The sequence below is a fragment of the Capra hircus genome, chromosome 24, assembly GCF_001704415.2.
Source record: "Capra hircus breed San Clemente chromosome 24, ASM170441v1, whole genome shotgun sequence".
NCBI lineage: Eukaryota > Metazoa > Chordata > Mammalia > Artiodactyla > Bovidae > Capra > Capra hircus.
The window spans coordinates 56,728,132-56,752,535 of record NC_030831.1 but is presented as its reverse complement, the minus strand read 5'-3'; positions in this window follow the sequence as shown (position 1 = coordinate 56,752,535).

Genomic DNA, 24,404 nt, shown 5'->3' with positions numbered 1-24,404 from the left:
AAGAAATTGGCATCCAGACCCTGGTAAGGTGGTTATTTTGAGACATTACTCTGCGGGATTCTCGGGCTCCTCGTCTCAGCCGGTTGTGCCCTTGGTAGCAGAAGTAGCAGAGCTGTCCGGGCGGCCCTCTGCCTGTGGGGTGGGGAGGCAGCCTGCCTTGGCCCTTTCCAGGGTGCTGCATTTTCCTCTCGCCTTGAGCTTCCTTGGCGGCTCAGATGGTAAAGAATCTGCCTGCAATGCAGGAGACCAGGGTTCAATCCCTGGGTCAGCAAGATCCCCTGGAGGAGGGCCAGGCAACCCATTCCAGTGTTCTTGCCTGGAGAATCCCATGGACGGGGAAGCCTGGTGGCTGAGGTCCTGAGGTGCATGGAAACAGCAGCATTAAAAAGAGAACATGACGGTGATTTGAGGCTGTAGGGTGAGGGCCTCCTGGGAGCAAGTGTTCCAATACCTTGGCCCCACCCAGCTGAACACTTTTGGGAATGTAATAGGCTCTCCATTTTCTATTTAGAAAAAGACATAAGTCAGTAGAAAAAGCAACAGTTTCCCTACAAACATCACAGACCGGAGAGGAAAAGCAATTGCAGTTAGCAGATGGGAAAGGGAGACGTATTATGTTTCAATTTCAAGACACAAAATTGTGTCCTTTTGATTTTTTGGTTTCTGCACAATAAACCCAAGGAGGTCAACATCTGTCAGCCTCTGGGCCAGCATGGAATGACCCTGAAATATTTACAGGCCTGCTTGCCTGCTGTCCCAACCAGGGTCAAGGCAGAACCTGACGTCCTAATGTGGTCCCTTGACTGGTGCCTTGTGGTATCACGGAACTCTAGAGTGTCAGGGCTGGAAGGAAACACATATATTCAAATCCTCATTTTGCCAAGAACTAAATCCCAGGGAGACGTGCCTTTCTTCCTCACTTACTTAGGACTAAGACCAGAGATATCATGGCTCCTCATCCAATATCTTTACCTGAATTAAAGGGGTGATAACTAGAAGGCTTCCCTGGTGGCTCAGCGGTAAAGAATCTGCCTACAATGCAGGAGATGCTAGAGACATGGGTTTAATCCCTGGGTTAAGAAGATCCCCTGGAGAAGGGTATGGCAACCCACTCCAGTATTCTTGCCTGGAAAGTCCCATGGAGAGAGGAATCTGGTGGGCGACAGTCCATGGGGTTGCAAAGAGCTGGACACTACTGTGTGAGCACGCACGCCACAGTGAGCACTAACCCTGCCGATTTAATACGCCCCAGGTAGAGAGCTAATCCCTGAACTCAGAACTTGGCTCATTGATTCTCACAAAAACCCTCTGAGGTAGGTATTTCGGGCAAGTCTCACCAAAGGCACATGTAACTCGGGCAATCCAACTGTGTGTTAGTTTCATGGCAGTTTCCACAGTAAAGCACCACGAAGCGGGTGACTTAAATAGCAGGCATTTGTCGTCTCGCAGTCTGGAGGCTGCCCGTCTGAAGCCAAGGTATTGGCGAGACTGGCTTCCCCTGAGAGCTCTGACTGGTCTCTCTCCTGGCCTCCGGTAACCCCTGGCATCCCTGGGCTTGCAGACGGCCCTCTTCTCCAGGTGTCCTCACGTCCCCTGCCCTGTGTGTGTGGCTCTGCCCTCAGAGTTCGCCTTTTGATAAGGGCAGCAGTCACACTGAGTCAGGGCCCATCTCATGACCCTGTTGTCACGGATTGCCTCGTAGAGATTCTGGGACAAAGTCAGGCCACACTGTGAGGTGATGAAGGTTTGGGGCTTCAGTGTACCTTTGTGGAGGGATAGGATTTAGCCCATAACAAATTAGAAGAAGGGAGGGAGATGCGGTAGTGGGGGACAGTTCTGTCATATTTCCACCAGAAGACAGCTGTGGAAGGAGGTGAGACAGGCCTCGTAAACCTCCTTCTCTCCCGCATCAGATTCAGTTCCTAAGCGCCTTTCAAAGTGCGAGCCTCTCACTGCCAAGAATGTGCTTATACTATTTCAGGACAGTCACTTTTCACACAACCTGGCTCCTGGAGACAAACCTGCTAGAGCCTCTTGATGACCTGGAGAGGCCCGGTCCGCGCAGTGAGCCATGCCTTGTTCCTCCGTAGGAGAAAGGACACTGCCGGGCTGTGGCCTACCTAAGGGGTTTGCAAGGGAAACTCTGACGAATATGGAGTCCGTCTGTAGGCACTGACTTTAGAATCCAGCTCTGACACAGTTGCAGGCGCGCCTGCGTTGTCTCCATGGTAACAACGGCATCCCAGAAACTCAGAGCGATTAAGTCCCTTCATTGAGATCATCCAGCTAGAACAGCTGGACCACGGAAGTGAGTGCACGTCGCCTCCGACCCCAAACTCGAGGGCTGAGCCCTGGTGTCTGGGTTGAGGCCCAGGTGGACTTTGGAGGAATCCATTTCTCTTGGAAGGGAGAATGCTTGTTCCATACACACAGAGCAAACGATCTATGTGTGTGTGTATATATATATATATATTCTATGCATATATATAACATATGTACATATTTTTACATTTTATTTATTTATTATTGATTTTTGGCTGTGCTGGGTCTTCGCTGATGCATGTGGGCTTTTCTCTAGTTGCAGAGAGCGGGGGCTGCTCTCTGCTTGCGATGTGCAGGCTTCTCATTGCGGCGGCTTCTCTTGTTGCGGCTCCCAGGCTGCACAGCACAGGCTCAGTGGTTGTGGCACGCGGGATTAGTTGCTCTGCAGCAGGTGGGATCCTCCTAGACCAGGGATCAAACCTGTGTCTCTTGCATTGGCAGGTGGGTTCTTTACCCCTGAGCCCCCAGGGAAGCCCGGGAATGTTTGTTCTTTATTCAATCTTGCTTTGTTCCTGGAGAGAACTGGTTGTCTAGAAGCTCAGCCTGGGACTGACCCTTGCCTTCCTTCTGTCTTGGGGTTTAGAGTAGTCAGGAAAGGCAGACAGACCCCTCCTTCCCCACAGACAGAGACACTTTTGTGAAAGTCTCTGTGATGGTGGATTAATCATTCAGTTGTGTCCGACTCTTTGTAACCATGTGGACTGTAGCCTGCCAGGCTCCTCTAACTGTGGGATTTCTCTGGCAACAATACTGGAGTAGGTTGCCATTTCCTTCTCAGGGGCATCTTCCTGACCCAGGGCTTGAACCCGGGTCTCCTGCATTGCAAGTGGATTACTTACTGCTAAGCCACCAGTTCAGTTCAGTTCAGTTCAGTCACTCAGTAGTGTCCAACTCTGCAATCTCATGAACTGCAGCAAGCCAGGCCTCCCTGTCCATCACAAGCTCCTGGAGTCAACCCAAACTCATGTCCATCAAGTCGGTGATGCCATCCAACCATCTCATTCTCTGTCATTCCCTTCTCCTGCCCTCAATCTTTCCCAGCATCAGGGTCTTTTTAAATGAGTCAGCTCTTCGCATCAGGTGGCCAAAGTATTGGAGTTTCAGCTTCAGCATCAGTCCTTTCAGTGAACACCCAGGCCTGATCTCCTTTAGGATGGACTGGTTGGATCTCCTTGCAGTCCAAAGGCCTCTTAAGAGTTTTCTCCAACACCACAGTTCAGAAGCATCAATTCTTCAGCGCTCAGCTTTCTTTATAGTTCAACTCTCATCCATACATGACTACTGGAAAAACCATAGCCTTGACTAGATTGACAAAGCAATATCTCTGCTTTTTAATACGCTGTCTAGGTTGGTCATAAATTTCCTTCCAAGGAGCAAGTGTCTTTTAATTTCATGGCTGCAATTACCATCTGTAGTGATTCTGGAGCCCCCTCAATATAAAGTCAGGCACTGTTTCCCCATCTCTTTGCCACCAGGGAAGCCCTAAAAAACTCTGGGGAGCTATGTTTCCTTCAGAGATCAGTTCCAGGACTAAGTTCCTGCAAAACCCAGCATTTCTCATCTTGGGCTGTCAGAGCAGATGCCAAGGAGAGAAAGCCACTCATCAAGAACTTAGCTTGAAGTCGATGCAGAGGGAGAAGCCGTGGGGGAGAAGGTACAACAAAACCCAGGTCAAACCCAGAACAAGCATCAGGAGTTAAGCCATGACGGAGGAGGGTGGAAACTTTGGGACCCATCCGATGGGAAGGGTTTCCAGGGCAGCTTCATTTACCTGATCCCTATGGAGGGTACTCCTAAGGAATAAATGACATAAAATGTTCATCCAGCCTCTGGTTTTCTCTTCCTTCTTTCAGGTTCACGAAAGGTGGGAGTTAGTAGGTATGTGCATCCAAGTGGTGCCTCCAAACTTACTGTATGACAAAACAGCCCTCACATCCGAACAGCACCCTTCACCAGGCCTCCTCGCGTGCTCTGACACTCGAGAGACCCTACAGGAAGCTTGCTGCCTGCCCTGGGGTGACCATGTGCACGGTGCCCTTAGAAAAACCACATGAAGATTGGAGTTATGCTGCCACGGGTCAGGGAATGACCAGAAGCAAGGAGAAGGTCCTGGAACAGCGCCTCCTCTGTGACCTGAAGAGGGAGCTGATCCTTCTCACATCCTGACTTTCGACTTCTGCTCTCCAGACCTGTGAGACAGTAAGATGCACAGCTTGTGGTGCTTTGTTAGGGCAGCTCTAAGAAGCCGCTGGAGCGGATCCCGTGGCCATTTGTGGGTGTCTAGCTGGTTCTGGGTATCATGCCTTTGAACCTGCTTATCAACCGGTCATTGAGTATGGCCTGCCCCCCACATTCAAACTGGGGATGACCTGGTTGTTGTCGTTTAGTCACTAAGTAATATCTGATCCTTTCACGACCTCATGGACTGCAGCCCACCAGGCTCCTCTGTCCATGGGATTCTCCAGGCAAGAGCACTGGAGTGGGTTGCCATGTCCTCCTCCAGGGGATCTTCCTGACCCAGGGATCAAACTCGAATCTATTACATCTCCTGCACTGGCGGGCGGATTCTTGACCGCCAGCACCACCTGGGAAGCTCATGGCTCATGTTCCCTCTGAAGTGAAGTCGCTCAGTCGTGTCGACTCTTTGCGACCCCATGGGCTGTAGACTACCGGGCTCCTCTGTCCATGGGATTTTCCAGGCAATAGTCCTAGAGTGGATTGCCATATCCTTCTCCAGGGGATCTTCCCAAACCAGGGATCAAACCCGGGTCTCCAGCATTGTAGACAGACGCTTTACGGTCTGAGCCACCAGGGAAGGGTTATTCCTGCAGAGGTGCTCAGCTCTGAGCCATCAGCGGCCAGCACTCCTGCCAGAGCCAGGGCGAGGGTGAGAGAAGAGAGGTATCTTCACCAGGGTGCAAAATGTCAGAGGGTGTCAAACGTCAGCAGCTAAGATAAACAATATTTTAACAAATAACTATGAAACAATTACAATGAGTGAAACCATGCATGATGAACAAACACCTCTCAAAAATTTAAATTTTAAATTGGTAGCATGGATTTTTTTCCTCTTGTCGTGAATGTAGGCAAGAGGAATGCAGAATTGTTTGGCGTGGCACTGCTCCCTGCAGCTACAGAAGGGAGCGCCTTGGTCCTGAAAGGGACATCAGGGTGGCAAACCACAATGCCCACTGTGCCCAGGAAGAAGTAAAGCCAGGTTTAGGACCTTGGTGGCCTGGATGCTTAACCACTGCCCTCTACTGCTTGGAAGCATCTAGAGGCAGACTATGGAGGGAAAGCAATGATGAGAGCTGTAAAGTCATAGAGTCTGTTGTGTTGCAAAATCAGATCAACTCATTGTTCTGTGAAATGGAGGTGCCAGCGGGGCCACGAACAGCTGGGTTATGGTGCTCTGGGCCCCCCATCTACGAGCACCCTTCTGGACTCAGTAGAGAAGGGAGTCCATGCCGGCTCCCCCACCGCTGACACAGTCTAGCCAAGGTCGTGGTGTGCAAGGACTTGGACGTTTGCTCGTTTCTCTCCCACCATCCATCCAGCATTTGGAGAGACGCAGGGCTCCTGCCTGGCACGTTCCCCACGGGTTTGATGACAGATCCGGTAGGTTTTATGTCCCGTGTGCTGGGTCTTTCAACTGATGGCACATGGGCTCCAGGCACAGAGGGAGGGATGGATGGTGTCTGTACATCAACCTCTAGCCTTCATCCCAAAGACCGTGTCCCCAAGGCCACCTGAGTAATTCACTCTGTTCCTTGATTTCCGCTCCTCCCCCGCCCACTGACAGAACCTAAAACAAGAGGCAACCTTCCTTTGCCCAACTGTTATAAATTCCCGTCTGAGTGGATCTCAGGCTGATTGCCTTGGCTCCGCCGTCTGTCTGTAAATGGGGCTCCTCACACGTGACGGATGGCCCTGAGCTGCGGACTTACCTTTGACCTGATAGGAAGCATCACCGCTAACTATTTAACAAGATTGTTTCGGAGCTAACTCCTCCGGATGGCGTTCTCCCTGGGTTGATCATTTCTCATCAATAAAAGCTGTCTGTGGGAAGAAGTCACTCCCACCTCGCGTTGAATGATGGAGAATGGAGCGTGGCCTGGAGCTCGGAGAGCCCCTTGCCTCCTGAATAAACATTACAAAGGTTGTCAGAGCTTAGTCTCAGGTCTTCCTGTCAAGCCTGCATTTAGCAAAATTAGGGTATGGATTTTCCTTTATTCTCTGTGATCACAAATGTAATGTCGGATTTTTTTTCCTCCCAGAGAGCTTTTCATCCCACCTCTACTCAATGTCAAGGTTGTCAGAGCCATTATTTATTCATATTTTTGACCTCTGGGAAGGACAATATCCAAAGGGTCAGGGAGTGTTATTGGATGTCAGGATGAAAATTCACTGCTTGGAGCCTTTTACAACGCTACATTTAATCAGGCCCTCGCAAATGAGGTTGCAGCGTCGGCTGCTGTATTTCCCCAGAAGAGCAAGCCCTTCCTTAGTAGCAGTTACGCAGTGTGTATGCAGCTCCCGAAGTTCTCCATGTGGAGAGCTCGCCGAGCCTACTTGGTTTTTTCTGTAAGGAAGTGGAGGCCTGTAATTTCCGCCCTGGTGCTGGAGTCACCGCCGTGACCCCCGGAGCTTCTGCGAGGCCGCCTGCCCAGAGGGGTGAGGGGTGGCAAGCAGGCCGCCGGGTCTCCTTCCCCAGGGCCCGCTGCGGGCTGCTCAGAGGCCCGCCTCATCCCACAGCGCTCCCAGTGCAGCTCTTTCCCCAGAATGTCAAGGCCTGGGCAACCTGGGAAGCTTAATGATTTTCTGAGAACCGTATGGAGAGGACTGGAGGGCTGGAGGAACAATTAATCAATGCTAAATAATAACAATAGTTATTCTCTGACTCATGCACAGAATAAATCCCTCATTCCTGATGCACAGTGGATACTGTCCACATATGCACGGCGGAGCCTGTAGGCTCATTAGAATTCTTGCCGATTGGCATCTTATGTGTCTTCCAGACAGTTGTTTTCCCAGTCATTTTACATGGCTTGGAAAGAACTTTTGTAAACCCCATTGTCTCTTTATTGGTGCGTCTCCATTCCCCTTGAGGCAGCTGAGAGATAAGGTTCTGCAGGGGTGAGAGAGGCCAGCTAGGGCTTTGGCACCAGGAGACCTGAGTTTGGGCTTCCCTGGTGGCTCAGCTGGTAAACAATCTGCCTGCAATGCAGGAGACCTGGGTTTGATTCCTGGGTTGGGAAGATCACCTGGAGAGGGAGTGGCAACCCGCTCCAGTATTCTCGCCTGGAGAATCCCCATGGACAGAAGAGCCTGGTGAGCTACAGTCCTTGGGGTTGCAAAGAGCCGGACACGACAGAGGGACTAACACTTTCACTTTCAGACCTGAATTTATGAACCGGTCCCACCACTTTCCTACTCCATAATCTCTGCCGTGTCTCTTCTCTGAGTCTGTTTTCCCATTTGCAAAACGGAAGCAATATGTGTTCCTATCCCCGTGGCCCTGGAGAAGATTAAGTGAAATACCGAATATGAATTGAGGTGGAGAGCATTCTGTTTTCTCCAGGGCTGGTACAGGGCAACCCTCTGATGGGGAAGGAGTCCCCTGATTAGCTCATTTGGCTGGACACTCACGGTCATACTTCCGAGGAGGCAGAAACTGTCCCGCCGAGTAGAGCGAGAGAGAGGACTGGGAGCCAGGGTAGGGGTGGGAGAAGGAAGGGCTGATAAAACAGGAAACCGTGTGCAGAGCATCCTTCCAAGTGACGCCTTCCCCTGCTTCTCCTGGAGAACACGCTAGAGATGTTGGTGAGGCTGATCCCTGGTGGGCACTGGGGAAGGAGTACCAGTCTTGGGCCCAGGTCTCCGAGGGCCCAGAGACGGCAGTGACCGTGAGAGGCAGAGAGAGGGCAGGCTGTGAGTCCCTCGGCAGCTCGCAGAAGTCCTCAGGACCTAGACTTTGAAAGAGGGGTATAGGGGTCAAGTATATTTCACCTGCAATGTGAGGGGCAGTGTCCTGCAGCAGAAAAGCTTACACAGTGCATGGTTCCTGCTAAAATGCACAGTAAGCAGTTGCTTTGGTCAATGTGTTCTCCCGTTGGCCTGAGGAACTGGAGCTTCAGATGCATCCCTGAGGTGGACCCGAGCCGGAGAAATAGAAACTTCCGCTTTCTAACTCCTATGGCCTTTGAGATGGAAGCTGCAAAACTGAGGGCTGGGAAGAGCGCTAAAAAGCTGGGCCACTGAATCATGCTTCTGACTCTGGACTTTCACCTTATCCCAGCTTATTAACCATCTGTGGGCTTTTTTTTGTGGTGGCTCAGATGTTAAAGAACCCGCCTGCAATGTGGGAGACCTGGATCTGATCCCTGGGTTGGGAAAATCCCCTGGAGGAGGGCATGGCAACCCACTCCAGTATTCTTGCTGGAGAATTCCATGGACAGAGAAGCCCGGTGGGCTACAGTCCATGGGGTTGCAAAGAGTCAGACTTGACCGAGCGACTATGACTTCCACTTTGTGTCTTACATGAGTATCAGTATCAGTCATTTGCATTAAGAGTTTCTTTTTTAGTTCATACCTGCTCAAGTTTCTGGAAGCCCAAGGAAGGAAGCACTATTCTCCTTGGCTGCTCTGAGTCTAGGGAGCACAGCAAGGGTCTCTCCCATCACAAGTCCCTTCTGAGTCTAGGGAGCACAGCAAGGGTCTCTCCCATCACAAGTCTCCCCGGCCTCTGCTAGTCTGAACCCCACCAAACCTTCCAGGTCCATCTCAGTTGCCACTTCTCTGTAAATTTCCCCCTGATCCTGCAGTCAGAGGGTGTCTCCTGGTGTGGCCTGCCCGCCGTAGCAGGAGGTCCCCTCGCTCGCGGAAGGCCCAGAGGATATGTCGCCAGCTGCGATGCTCACAGAGGAGGTGCCCATCCTTCGCCTAGATCATGACGTCCGCTCATCACTGTGGATCGTTGCATCCAGAGAACTTGAATGTTTTATTCAAGAGCTGTTCTCACTTCCTTTTCACTTTCCCCATCTGTTCAAGCATTTACTTTCTTATGGGAGCCGTTTTGTTTTTACGAAGCATCAATGTTTTTACCCCTTCACTCCAGCGACTGCATTGACTGGTTCTGTTCAATAGAACTTTCTGCTGTGATGGAAATCTATATCTGTGCCGTCCAATAGGGTAGCGACCTATGTTACTGAGCGCTTGAAATGTGGCTAATGCAACTGAAGAACTGAATTTATAAGTTTATTTCATTTAAATTAATTTAATACTAAATTTAAATCGCCACATTAAACATGTCACTCCTTGTTCCCATCCGGGACAGGGCGAGCCCCAACACTGATAAGAAGAGACTCACACGGGTAGGTGGTCCGCCTCCATTGCCGGCGAAGGAACTAACTCGCTTTTGCACTCGTGACCTTGAAGACTGTATGATTCAAATACATGCCGAATTTCTGCTGACCTCTCAGGGAGGAGATCGTTGTTGTTCAGTCGCTCAGTCACATTCAACTCTTTTGCAACCCCATGGACTGTAGCCCACCAGGCTACAGTTAGAAGCCTTGGCATGCCAAAGGCAAAGCGTTTTCTCTCTACCATCATGACTCAGGGGAAGCACACTCAACAGTTTTCTGCAGCCCACACTGCGCCTTTCAAGGGGTGTGTGTATAATAAATATTGGAGGGGAAATGAATGGGGACCTCATGCTTTTGAAAGACTTGAAGTCACCGTGATTCTCTGCTTTTAAAAACAGATACAGTGATGTCTAGGGTGAGGATATTAGGAGACTAAAAAAAAAAATCATTCAATAAGTATTGATTGAAGGCATCTTCTGGTACCCAGCGATCATGGTAGAAAGGGGACATGCGGGTTATTTCTTTTCTCCCTTATAGCACATCAGTTCTGGAAGCTTCCTTGAGGGAACTTTGGCGAGCTTAGTGGTATGGTCCAGTGTTATGGCTTGAACTGGGTCCCCCTCCCCCAAAGTTGGGGCTTCCCAGGTGGTGCTAGCGATAAAGAACTTGCCTGCCAATGCAGGAGACAAGAGATGCAGGTTCAGTCCCTGGGTTGGGAAGATCCCCTGGAGGAGGGCATGGCAACCCACTCCAGTATTCTTGCCTGGAGAATCCCATGGACAGAGGAGCCTGGCAGGCTACACTGCATAGGGTTGCAAAGAGCCAGACACAACTGAAGCGACTTAACACACATACACACCCCCAAAGTTGAAGTCCTAGCTCCCAGTACCTCAGAACGTGGTAATTTGGAAGTACGGTTATTGCAAATGTAATCAGTTAAGATGAGGTTGCATTGGAGTAGGGTGGCCCCTTAATCCACCCTTAAGCATTCCAGTTGGACTGGTGTCCTAAGAAAAGGGAAATGGACAGAGGCAGAGACACGTAGGGAAACCGCCACGAGTCGGAGGTGGAAATGCTATGTCCACAAGCCAAGAAAGGCCCAGGGCTGACAGCCACCACCAGGAGCCAGGAAGAGGCCAGGAAGGAGTCCTTTGCCAGCACGGCCCTGCCGACTCTTTGGTTTTGAACGTCCAGCCTCCATAACTATAAGAGAATACCCTTCTGTGTTTTGGCCCACCCGGTTTGACATACTTCTCTGTAGCAGCCCACAGACACGAAGACCGCTGGTTTAGCTGAGAAGTCTGAGATGGCAGTGATACAGACTCCACTGGTGGGTCAGCGAGGCTTCACTGGGCTGCACTGTGGCCGGAGGGCGGCAGGGGGCGCACGAAGGAGGCGCAGGTCAAGGTGACGTCACTGCAGCCCCAGCCCCTGGAGAAAGCCAGGCTCTTTCTCCCATTTGCAACTGCTGGGGTGGTGGGCGTGGAGCAGAGACAGCCCTGGCCCCTGCACCACCACTGACCTCGGTCAAGCCCTGCTTCTCTCCTCTGTGAGACGGGGGTGCATCGTCTTGGAATTTTGCCCTCACTTGTGTGGCCCTGGCATAACCTCCCCTCCTGGATGGAGGCCTTTGGAGGGCAGGGATCATATCCACTCCCCTGCTTCAGGGAGCCGGGGGTACTGGGTACCGACCACACAAGCGGCCCGAGATTGGTCATGTCTACTCCACTCGCTGCTGCAGACCCAGGGCCTGGGACTCAGCAGAGATTTACTGAGTGCAGAAGACACTCATAAACGTAGCCCCTGCACTGAGTTGGTGAGCCGCGGGGTGCACTCAGGTCTGTCCCTCGCGTGGCTCACTTGGGAGGCGCAGGAAGGAGTAATGTGTCACAGAGGATTGTCAATTCTGGATTGCTCTCATCCTTTGCATCTTGGATTGACAGAGGGGGGCAGGACTGAGGTGCCAGGCCTCCAGCAGACCAAGGATCTCTGTCATTGACCCCACAGCTCCAAGGCCCCCATTTTCCACCCACTCCGAGTAAGGGAATGGCTGGTGTATAGGGAGGAGGTGAGTCCAGGCTGAGCTCAGAAGCGAGTGGTGTGGTGAAAGGAAAGGAGGGGATGAGATAAGATTTGACGTCTCTGGGTTGCTGCAGCGTGGAGAATGTCTGAGCATTCCCAATGAGCTTTGAGCTGCAAACGACCCACCAGTGAAACTGTCAGCCCTGTGACTCGGACCAGGCAGTTGTAACACAGACAAATGAACAGAAGTCTCCTCTCTTTTACCAGTGGGTCCTTCCACCCTCCTTCTGTTCATTCCTTCTTTTTAGAGCGAAACAGACCCCGCGTCTTCATGGGTATCTCCTGTGGCCCCACACTCCCTCGGAAATACATTTCGATCAGACCCAAGCCGGTTCACCTCATTAGGTTTTTCTGTTCATCCTTGTCAAGATCTCCCGCTTGGCCACTGCGGCATTATTTCCTTGGTTGGCCATCTCAGGGGAGGAAGGGCCGTGGCGAGGAGGTCTCTGCTGCGAAAGGAAGGGTTTAGCAAGGAGCTGCTGCTCCTGCAGCCCCCACAGAAAGAACACACGCTGTTTAACGTGGAGGGCGGCAGAACCCTGTTCAGATGCCCCCCGTTCCCTTCCCCACAACTTCCTGCTCCTGAGCACCCCCTCCTTTGGTGGGGGGGCATGGGCGCTGCCCTCCTTGGATTCAACTTGCACTGGTAACCAGCTCCTGTGAGCTCAGTCAACTCTGAACAAAACTGTTGGCTCCCTCTTCTTCCAAAGGAAAATTTACAGCTCCAATTTCTACAATTTACATCTTTCATTTAATATTCCAGCCTCCTTTCCCCAAAGCTTCCAGCGCAGCTCGTGTCAGAAGGGACTACTTATTTCCCCAACCCTTTTTGCATTATTAGTTTCATTTATTATTTTTATGTTTTCTGTTGGGCCCATGTACATATCATTTCTCTGAGTTCCCCGGAGCAACTGACAGTGAGCTGGGAGTCGTCATCTCTCAGCCAGGGAAGCTATGGTGCTGTCATGGGTTCTCCAGGGAAAAATGTTTCTGGCTTGTGCATTTTGAATTAGCCCCAATTAACCCCTCATTAACCGGCCCCAAAATGTCCATGCAGATGTTGTCAAACCTTCTGCTCCCCATTTCTGTCTGCTCCAGACAGTGGGGGACTTCAGGGCAACATGTGATGCTTTAATTTCTCAGAGAACTAAAATGCCCGTCTCCCACACCCCTTTATCTTTTGGAGATACGCAAGAACCAGAGAAGATTGGAATCTAAAAACGCACCATTGTTTGAGAGGAGAAAGGCAAGCTGATTTTACTTTGCTTGTCTGTTAAACAGCCGAAACGGCCACGAGCGGCTATGTGTCCCACGACAGCTGCTGGTCCATTGCAAAGGAGCCTTGTGCAAGGTTATGCTTGATGGCAATGATCTTCACTAGATGTCCCATGTCACTTTCAGAAATGGCAAAGACCTTTAACAAAGTCACCTTTCTAGACTGGTATTTAGCAGATATGTTTTGAGTTATCATGGGTGTAAATGAATTCTTTCAGCTTCTAAGAAGCAGGATTGTCCTTTAGAAGCGTTTCTGTTTGCAATCAAGAGAATTGTCGAGAGCACATGTTCTGGTTACTCAGGGCAGAGAGCTGCTTCTTTCAGGCTTGCAGAGACTCGTAAGAGTCACCTTGTGACTTGTGACACAAGACACATGCTTGCGTCTGGATTGGAAGCTGTTGGGAAGACCTGTCTCACGGTACACTGGCTACAGTGATGGTTTGGGTTGGACCTCCTGTAGGGGGAAGAACCCTGATGTTTGCTTATCTAATCACTTCATTCCTCTTCACAGGGGTAAAGGGTAGTAGGGTGTCAGCCAGGAGGGGTGTAGAAGCATGGTGGGCTTGCAGGGATCCGTCCCTTCTCAGGTGCGAGTTTTGTGACGGGCCACTTTGTGTTCCATCAGCAGCTCCATGACTGACCCTTCCACTGCCTGGTCACCTCCCTCGTCCTCCTCAGCATATCTGGCTGGGAATCTCAGGGTTCAGTGGAAGCCCCTTGTTTATTTTGGGCTGAGTCCTTCACATGTTAACCCATTCCTGGACTCAGACCCATGTACCATGTGACTTAAAAGGCCACTGATTTCCAGCCACCCTGGGAGATTTTGAAAATCTTAATGTGAATACATGCAGTGACATGAAGATAAGGCTGAAAGAGAAGTTCCTGTTTGCATACTTACGTCTTCACAGCATTTTCTCCCCATTGTCTCATCTACTCCTCCTTAGCCCATCACGAATGACTGACTTGCTATCTATTTCACACTGGATCCTTCTTAGAAAGCACTCTTTAAAGTTAAAATATTTGACAAAATAAAACTTTGCCCAGGGTGAGACTAGCCTTGGAAAATCTGACTATATTTGGGTCAGATACGTTGGTAAAGAAGAATTGATGCAAATTAGGCCAACACATGGTGTGTTTATTTCTTAGACATAATAGTAAATTAAGAACTAATAGTAAATTAAGAACATAAAAAAGGGAGAGATGCAATTTAAAAAATATGCATTTTAAAAAATATCTCTCTGCGAAACACCGTGTTGCTTAATAACGTCCTTGGGAATGGACTCGCGCTCGTGTTGAGCCTTGGTGACATGTGGGTGATGTCCGTTGCGGACCCCCAGATGAACAGTAAGTCTCGGGAATGGTACTTACCGTCTGTAATACCATTACCGCTCGGTCTGCGGTGGGGTCCCTCAGTCATTTTTTCAATTAAAAAAGGCCCAGTGCTCTATTAACCTTTTGTCTGCCGCTCCATCCTTCATGTTGTCATTGCCCTGAGATGACGAGCCATGTATTAAAAAAGGCATATATTACTGTAAACCTCTTCCACGTTCTGTCATTAGAAAGATGAAGTATCATTTTTTCATTAAAAAATATGAGACAGTTTGTCATGCTCACAACCGCCGGGCCTGCCTGCCACCTCTTTGTTACAGGACGTGAGAGGTGACCCCTACCACTCGGAGCCCCGTGAGCTGGAGAGTCAACTGAGCCTCTCCTCATGGACGATGGGCCAGCAAAGGGTTTTGTTCTCAGGAGGCAACGCTGTGGCCTGTTGATGTTTTATCCTCATGGCTGGTCATAGGTGAAATGCTGGCCTTGGTTTACCAGATATCTGAGCAGTAAATAGAACTGCACACTTCGAACTGTCTACCTAGAAAACCAGGTGGCTTTCTGAGTCCCCTCCTGTCTTCTCAGGTCAAGAACAGAAAGCTTCTCAAAGAAGCTCAGAGTAGGCCGGACACCCTGTGCTGTGGATCTCCCTTACCTTCAAGCCTTTTGAGAAGCTGCCCAGAGTGGCCAGCTGGTCAGGTTACCAGGGTGTGTGTCTGCTTCAAGACAAACAGAACCCAGCCACCATCATTCTCTCTCTGGTGCCAGGTGACAGCCATTTAGGGTCAGTGTCCTCTCTTCCAGTTTCCAGAACACCCAAGGAATTGCCTTTCTTTTTCCATCCCAAACTTTGGGGGAAAGGCACCAAGACCACTGGGCCTTTGGAAATACACACTTCAGCTGCCTTGACGTGGCTGTGGGGGTCTGTTTCATCCTGACTGCTGAAATCACTGTTAGGCCGCACCTGCTGGATTTCCTCTCCTCGTCCTGCTGGTCAGTCACGCCTCTTTGGGTCTCCCCACCTTCGAATCTCACTGTCCTCTAACCCCTCCAGCACCTTGGTCAGCCCTGACTCGTGGGAGAGAAGCCAGCTCCTCATTCAGTTTGGTAAGCATTCATGGACTGTGCTCACTGGCGCCCTGACTAGTTAGTGATTTCTGACCTCGCTTGTGAAAACTCTGCGGCGGTTCTTTCATTCATCTCTAATGGAACACCCTTGTCAGACCACCTGTGAGCGCTTCCCAAGCCCTGCTTTCTGTCCTTGTGGAAGAGACAACACTGTCAACAACTGGCTTCCATGTGCCAGGTATCAGGGGAGGCAGGTTTGTTTCATGGTTAGTATCCCTGCATTTCTGCCTCTGATACTCTCTACACTCCGGATTATTCCATGTTAGCATGTTCCACTCAAGTTCCAAAGATAGAAATCCCAGAGGGTAGCTTTCTCTTTTATTTCATCTAACAGATTACTCACCAAGTCTTATAGCTTTGAAATACCTCTCAAATTTGTCCCCTGGGTTGAGGAGAAGTTGATGGAAAATCCTCCATTCACCAGAAGCCCTTTCTCCTCCAGAAAAGAAATTAAGCAAGCCTCTTCCTGGCATTCAGGAAATGAAAGTGGCAAGAAGGCTTTGCAAGTGCAAAATGCTCTCAGCACACTGGAAAGAGGATGTTTTCTCTATAAGTTTGTATATGATGGGGCTTCCCTAGTAGCTCAGCTGGTAAAAACCTGCAATGCAGGATACCTTGGTTCAATTCCTGGATCGAAAAGGTCCCCTGGATAAGGGATAAGCTATTTCAGTATCCCTGGGCTTCCCTGGTGGCTCAGATGGTAAAGAATCCACCTGCAATGCGGGAGACCTGGGTTTGATCCCTGGGTTGGGAAGATCCCCTGGAGGAGGGCATGGCAACCCACTCTAGTATCTAGCCTAGAGAATCCCATGGACAGAGGAGCCTGGTGTCCTAGGGTCCATGGGGTTGCACAGAGTCGGGCATGGCAGCTTCTGAGCACTCAAGCATGTATACGGTGACTGAGGTGTCTTCTTCCTTCTTCACAAGAAGCGGCTACTGGCTCAACCACAGAAATCACAGGCATTGTGGCTTAGTTTGATAAACATTAGGGCTTCTCTGGTGGCTCAGAGGGTAAAGAATCTGCCTGCAATCCCTGGGTGGGGAAGATCCACATTGGGGCAGCCATTCTGCAGCAATCAGTGATTGACATTAACAGGCATCAGAAAAGCCAGGTTAAAGAAAAAAGCAAAAAGACACGGAGAGGAAGGTAAGTGAGCGCCCAAGAGAATCCAGAGGGGGGAAGATTCTAGTTTTCTAACACAAACAATGCCTGGAAGGACATCCTTTCACATACACATCTTTCCACACTTATGATTATTTCTTTATGGTGAATTTCTGCAAATGGAGTTGCTGAGTCAAAAAATATTTCCCTTTTACGGATTTTGGTACATGTACTGAGTGAGTGAAAGTCACTCAGTTGTGTCTGACTCTTTGCGATCCCTTGGACTATACAGTCCACGGAATTCTCCAGGCCAGAATACTGGAGTGGGCAGCCTTTCCCTCCTCCAGAGGGTCTTCCCAACCCAGGGATCAAACCTAGGTCTCCTGCATTGCAGGAGGATTCTTTACCAACTGAGCTATCAGGGAAGCCCCATATGTGCCAAATGACCCCTAAACAAGACTTATCAATTCCCCCCCCATCTGTAGTGTGTGTCTGAGTCTTTGTGCTCTGATACTCCCTAGATATCTATTATCCTATAAAGAATAAAATGGAAACGATTTGAGGAACATAAACATACCTTTCATAGGAAAGGAGATAAAATGTTTATTTATTATATGGAATGATGCCCAGACTCACAACAGGAGAAATGCAAATGGAAACTATCCTGAGATGCCACTTTTTACTCATCCATTTAGCAAGTTCCAGAAGCTTGATATCACATCCCATTGGCAAGGTTGTGGGGAAACAGGCACACTTGGATATTTGACGTGTGTGTGTAAACTGATAAAAACCCTCACAGAAGGCCATTTGGCAACATTTTCTGAATTAAAAATGCATATATCCTTGGTCCCTGTAATTTCACTTCTTGGGATTCATTCTGCAGGTACCCTGGCATATTTGGGAAATGACGTGTGTTCAAGGCTATTCTTTACAGCATTGTTTGCAAGGGTAAAAGACTGGAAACCACCTAGGTAAACTATTGTACATCTATACAATAAAAACCACTTAATGCTGTGTAAAGAAGTCTTTAATATATGAAATACCCGTATAAGACGCTGTCTAGCGTAAATCATTAAAAGGGAGATGGTGGGTGTGAAACTGTACATATCAATATATATAATGTTACATTTTGTTTAATATAGAGGAAAATGAGTAATTATGCATATTTGTGTATATGTATATAAACTCTGGAAGGGTACACAGATATTCGTAGCAGTGGTTGCCTATTTAGGGTGTAGTGAGCCCTAGGGTGACGGGGGACAGAGTGGGAAGAAGACTATTGATTGCATTCTTTGCTCTTTGATTTGGGGACCATGTAAATATGCTTCCTTTTTTTAACAAAAAATAAAATGAAAAATTTCAAAAGCCACTCACTCTTACAATTTATCATTTTCACTGAATTTGAACATTTTTTTCATAAGCTTGCTGGCCATTTGCATTTCCCAACTAGGAATTATGCCACTGATATCCTTTGACAATGTTTTTTAAAATTGGTTTTCTTTTCTTATTGATTGTAAGTGCATCTTCTAGCTTAAGAATACTAACCTCTGTCTCTCACATTTGTTCCATATGTTTTTCCTGGCTTTTTATGTATTATTTAAACTTTAATTGTATTTGATTTGATATATTGGCGTTTAAAATTTTTTATGGAGTTGAATCTATCTGTTCTATTATTGGTAAAACTTCCTTTGCAAATATAATTAGAAAAATCCCTCCTCTAAAATGAGATGTTCACCTACAATTTCTCCTAGTTCTTTTAGGGTTTATTTTCATGTGAATCCTTAATTCTTTGGGAATTTATTTTTATGTACTGTACAAAGCCAGAATAAAGCCTTTCTTTTCAGCAAATTGTTAGTCAGTTGTCCCCAAACTAGCGAAGGCATGCTATATCCACTAACTTTGAAATGCTGCTTTTATCATGATGTGAATGATTGGGTTGACCAACACATTTGTTTGGAAACATCTTATGGAAAAGCCCAAATGAACATTTTGGCCAACCCAATATTTTGACACATGGCCTCGTTTGAGGACTTTTTCTTTTGCTTCTCCATTGATCCACCTAGACCTGGACTAGACCAACCCACTGCTTGTTAATAAGCTACCGTGTTCTGAGCTCAGAGCTCTATGCTTCCATGTGGCATTTTCTGGACCCTGGGCAAGACCTCAGCTCTCCTGAATTCCCATCACGTGCCATATGATATGCTCTGCTGGGGATGGAAGTGCTTGCCCTCTGACTCCCGTGGTATCTGAGGGGCATTTTATCCCATTCCACTAATCTGTGAGCTCTCCAAATATAAATCTATATCTTTTATTTTTTACACTTCCGCCATGCACCTACCATCTGACAGAGCACACAGTTTTGGTGCCTGCTGTGGAACAATGGACAGGCTTCCAGTCGGTGCTAGTGGTAAAGAACCCACCTACCAGCGCAGGAGACATGAGGGATGTGGGCTCAATCCCTGGGTCAGAAAGATTCCCTGGAGGCGGGCATGGCAACCCACTCCAGTATATTCTTGCCTGGAGAATCCCATGGGCAGAGGAGCCTGGCGGGCCGCAGTCCACAGGGTCACACAGAGTCGGACACGACAGAAGCGACTTGGTACACGTGTGCACGTGTGGAACAATGGAGAATCCACTAAATTCCACTGTGACCACTGAAGAGCATTTGTTTTGCTGTTGTTATCCTGGAAAAGAAACTTACTCACTCTGACCCTCGGAATACTTACCATCGAAATGAAGATAATAATCCTACATCATAAAGTGAGTGTGAGGATTAAAATAACGAATACTCTTCAACGTTCCTGGCATGGGCCCTGGTATCTAGGAGGGCCTCAGTAAAGGTTCATTTGCTCATTCATTTAAGGCTCTTGTTCATCAAATATAAATGAATATTTTGATTGATTCATTCTGTCTCCATCATCACCAGCTTGGCCGTGCTAAATTAACCTCGCCCATAATGGCTTCATGGGCAAGGGGCTGGGCAAGCCTGCTGATGGGTTCCAGATGGCTTAAAGCCAGCTAAGATCCCAAACCACCTCCAGGTGGGGTTTGGACCATTTAGGGGTGTTCATAGAGAGGACAGGATGAGGGGCACTGAACTTAGTGGGGAAACAGGAGGCTCTGATAAATGTGTACATGTGTGTATATATATATACATATGTGTGTGTGTATATATACATATATGTGTGTGTGTATTTGCACATATTTAATGCATTCAGGATTTTGGGGTTGTTTCCAGCAGTGGCCAGAGATGACACACTCTGGAGATCCAGAGAGAGAGGAAAAAAAGAGGGAGCAAGCTTAAGGTGCACCTAGGAATGTGGCCAGCTTCAAGTCCTCTCTCTCATGCCCCTCCTCCCTTCTCCCTTTCACCTCCCTCCCCACCTGTGCTCTCTCCAGGAGACTCAAGCTGCCACCCACCCCATCTCCATGGGAGCGCCCAGATCTTCTAAACTGAGCTGTCAGTCACTCTGCCCTTCTTTGGAGATTGAGGTGGAACCTTTCAGGGTCAGGAAAGAGGGTGGGGAAGTGGGCAGGGGGGTCAGATGTGAACGTGTGTGGAAATCTGTGAGGACAAGGAGCAGTATTCTAGGCGCTGCAGGAGAGGCCCCTGAACCTCCCGACACAGCTGATTTCTTCCTCCCCGGGGCTTCCATGGACACTGCTCACTCCCGGATTTGCCTCTGTAATTGTGTGGACACAGGTCTGTCTAGTCAAAACTATGGTTTTTCCAGTAGTCACGTATGGATATGAGAGCTGGACTATAAAGAAAGCTGAGTGCAGAAGAATTGTTGCTTTTGAACTGTGGTGTTGGAGAAGACTCTTGAGAGTCCCTTGGACTGCAAGGAGATCCAACCAGTCTGTCCTAAAGAAAATCAGTCCTGAATATTCATTGGAAGGATTGACGCTGAAGCTGAAACTCCAATACTTTGGCCACCTGATGCAAAGAACTGACTCACTGGAAAAGATCCTGATGCTGGGAAAGATTGAAGGCGGAAGGAGAAGGGGATAACAGAGGATGAGATGGTCAGATGGCATCACCAACTCAGTGGACATGAGTTTGGGTCAACTCCAGGAGTTGGTGATGGACAGGGAGGCCTGGTGTGCTACAGTCCACGGATTCGCAGAGAGTTGGACACGACTGAGCGACTAAACTGAACAACTTCTCACCAGATAGTGGGGGTCTTAGGGTCCAGTACTGATGATTTTTTACCCCTCGACCCCAGCGCAGCGCCTGGATTTTGGCAGATGCTCCGTAAACACTTGCTGTGTGGATGAGTGATTGGATATGATGTGTGCTCTGTGGTCAGTAGAGAGTTTCTGTGATGCCACGAGCTTGAGTCACTCACACCTTCTGGCGTGACTCAGGTACGGATGTGCTGTGCTCCCTAAATGAATCGCTGGACCTGTCCCTGAGTGTCAGGGGGTGGCTTTGGTCTCCTTATCGTCTCTGGGATAACCACGATGGAGCGTTGCATTCTGTGGCCTGGACTCTACAAAGATGGAGACAGGTCCATGCGGTCTGCACGCCTTCCCTCTCCCACCAGGAGGAAGACTCGACCTTGCCGTCGACAGTAGTTTTAAAGTAGGGGCTTTCGGAACAAGATCGGGAGAGGAGCAAGTCGCACCATCTCCTCCCTAAGTAACACTGAGCAATGACTTCACCGCTGTTTCCTTTTAGGCGGGAATAGACCCATGTCCAAGGGCTGAGGCCAGGCTCTGGTGAACAGGCATACATGTGAAACAGTGCAGTGCCAGGCATACAGTTGGTGCTCCATACATGTTGGAAGTACTCCTTAGTTACATCAGGGTGCGAATGAATGGCAGCTGAAGGCAGTGGTGGTGCTGGGAGTGTGGAGAGAGACAAGGAGGGAGAGAGGTCGGGAAGGAGGAGGAGACAGCTAAGACCCGCCAGGCGGTACCTCCCTGGTCCAAAGAAACACGCTCTGTGACTTGGGGGCATCACTTGGAGTCTTCTCCGGCTTTGGGAGGGGGTGTAATCTGAGGTGCAGGGTTCTCTTCCAGGCCCGTAGCCACAGCCCACGGGAGCACTCAACCAGGTCACCAAGGGAGGTTGTTGTCTGCTCTCTTCTATTTTTCGGGTCTGAACAAAGTTCCAGAGATGGAATCGTTTCCTTATTGATCACTCCCGGCACATCGATTGCACACCTACTGCATTGCCAGGGGATACAAAGATGAATTAGATTCAGTTCCTGTTCACCCCCGAGGAGCTCCCAACCTACTTGCAGAAACAAGGTAAAAACTCAGAAAAAGTTAAGTCTTAATCCAAGAGTTGCATCACAGCTCAAAACATTCCTCCCACGAGGGCAGCACATGACTTGTGCCTAGTGAGCAGTTTGGTGAGCTCTCAGCTCCAAAGGAGGGAGCCAGGCAGAGTGGGCCTCTGAGATGGCCACGATGAGGCCGTGATGGAACCTGGGCTCCAAGGAGAGTGTTCTGGGGGAGCTGTGGGGACATGGACGTCGTCTTCTGCGGTCGCTGGGGAGACAGGTCTGTATGGCAAGAAGGCCAGAAGCTTGGGCTGGCAGGCCCTCAAGGCTGAAGCTGAGAGCTGGGAAATGTATTTGGAACTAGAGGTAACTTTTGAGCAGGGAGTGATGCCACGTGGGTGACGTTTCTAGCACTTCTACTGAAGACTCCCCTGAGTGCTCACACCTGCCCTGTGAGTGTAAGACCTACCCTGGGAGGAAATGGGGTGTCCCCACCTGGAGGCTCTTCCTGCACCTCCAAGACCATCAGGGCCTGGCTGCCGTTCCCTCGGTCCCAAGTCCTGTTTCCTCAGGCTGTTTTCTCAACTCTTTCATCGCTAGAAAGAATCGCAGTTTCATCTGGTCTTTGCAACAGCTCCTTGCAGAGGGTAGAGCAGGGTTAAGTTAGCCGCAGGTCTGCGGGCTTCCTGGACTCACATCCAAGTTTCCTGAGTCAGGTTCAGGGCACTGAATCCTACTGCACAGTGGTTCTGGGAGTCACACCTGGTTGGATACAAAAATTTGGTATAAGCTGAAACCTATGCCTTTAAGAGCATCTTTGTCGTTGTTCGGTTGCTAAGTCGTATCTGACCCTTTGCGAACGCATGGACTGTAGCCTGCCAGGCTCCTCTGTCCATGGGGTTTCCCAGGCAAGAATACTGGCGTGGATTGCCATTTCCTTCTCCAGGGGAATCTTCCCGACCCAGGGATCGAACCTGCATCTCTGACATTGGCAGGCAGATTCTTTACCACTGAGCCAGCAGGAAGCCGATCTTACATCTTCAGAATAGGAGCCATCGCCCCAATTTTGTCTTCAGAATAGCTGACAGGCATTTAGGACAAGATTCAAAAACGAGATGATGGCCAAGGCATTCAAGAAAAAGTTGCCTTCAACTCCTCCCTGACCCCAAGAGGCTGGGGTTTGGCTGTGAGCCTCAGTATGGGACTGGTGACCAGTGAGCAGCAGCCAAGCCATCAGTAGGCCACTGGACCCCCGAACGGAGCCCCCTGTCCAGTGGGCCTGATGGCAGAGATGGGGGTTTATTGCTGGGAGCAAACGGTTGCCATGGATACAGCTGGCTAGGTAGCCTCAGGGCCCCACTGAATCGACCCAGGCAAAGGCCCATTTCAACCCCTCTGTGGCCCTTTTTGAGCCAGGCCTGGAGACCATCCAAGAAGCTAAATAAGTAGGAAAGTGAGGAGACAGCAACCCAATTTGGCAATTAGCCTGAATCAGGCCAGGCAAGATGGATTTTCAACTTCAAGGAAATTGGCAAGAAGAGCAGAGGGAACCCTTACATTTTTCTTTCCCATTCTGGGTCTCTTTCCAGTGAGCTGAAAAATCTATTTTGCAAAATATATGGGCCCAGAAAGAACCCAAACCTAGGAGAGTTTTTGCCATTTGATGTATCGCCCCCTTTATTTAAAATGATGAAAGAGAGAAAATGTTTTTCAAAGTGACATCATTTATCTTATGATAATCAATGAAACCCTCATAAACTAATATATTAAAGAAAACATTTAAGTTCAAACCAAGCAAAAATGTGAGAGGTCATTGTAGGAACCCTGAGGCTCTGAGGGGAGGCTTCGTGGTCTCCTTGATTCCCCTTTCTGAGGTCTGTTGTGTTGGTCGTTTAATCTAGACCCTCTTTTCTGCCATCCAAGGAAGCTTGTTGTGGTTATTGTTCAGTTCCTCAGTCGTGTCCAACTCTTTGTGACCCCATGGACTGGAGCACCCCGGGCTTCCCTGTCCTAAACTAGTGCCCAGAGTTTGCTCTAACTCATGTCCATTGAGTTGGTGATGCCATTCAACCATCTCATTCTCTGCTGCCCCTTCTCCTCCTGCCCTCAGTCTTTCCCGGCATCAGGGTCTTTTCCAATGAGTCAGCTCTTTGCATCGGGTGGCCAAAATATTGGAGCTCCTGCTTCAGCATCAGTCCTTCTAATGAATATTCAGGGTTGATTTCCTTTAATGTCGGTTTCCTTTAGAATCAACGGCCAAGGCGGCTGATCACTAAAAAACCACAGGGCCAATTGCTCACGGCTCTTCCCCAGCTGGTACTGTCATAAATACCATGGCACCGACTTGACACTCTGTGCTTGGGACTCACCTTGATTATTGCTGAGGGACTGGGGGCCACGACACCTCTGCCCAGGTCTCTGGGCTCTTTTCTTTTCCAGGGAAGCCAGCTAGGCCAGTTTGATTTCCCTGGAAATCCTTGACTGGTAGAACATGGGGCCTCAGGCAAAAGCGAGTTCACCCTTCCCCTGCATCGCTGTTCAAGGCCTGTGTTGTTTCTTCACATTCTCCTGACT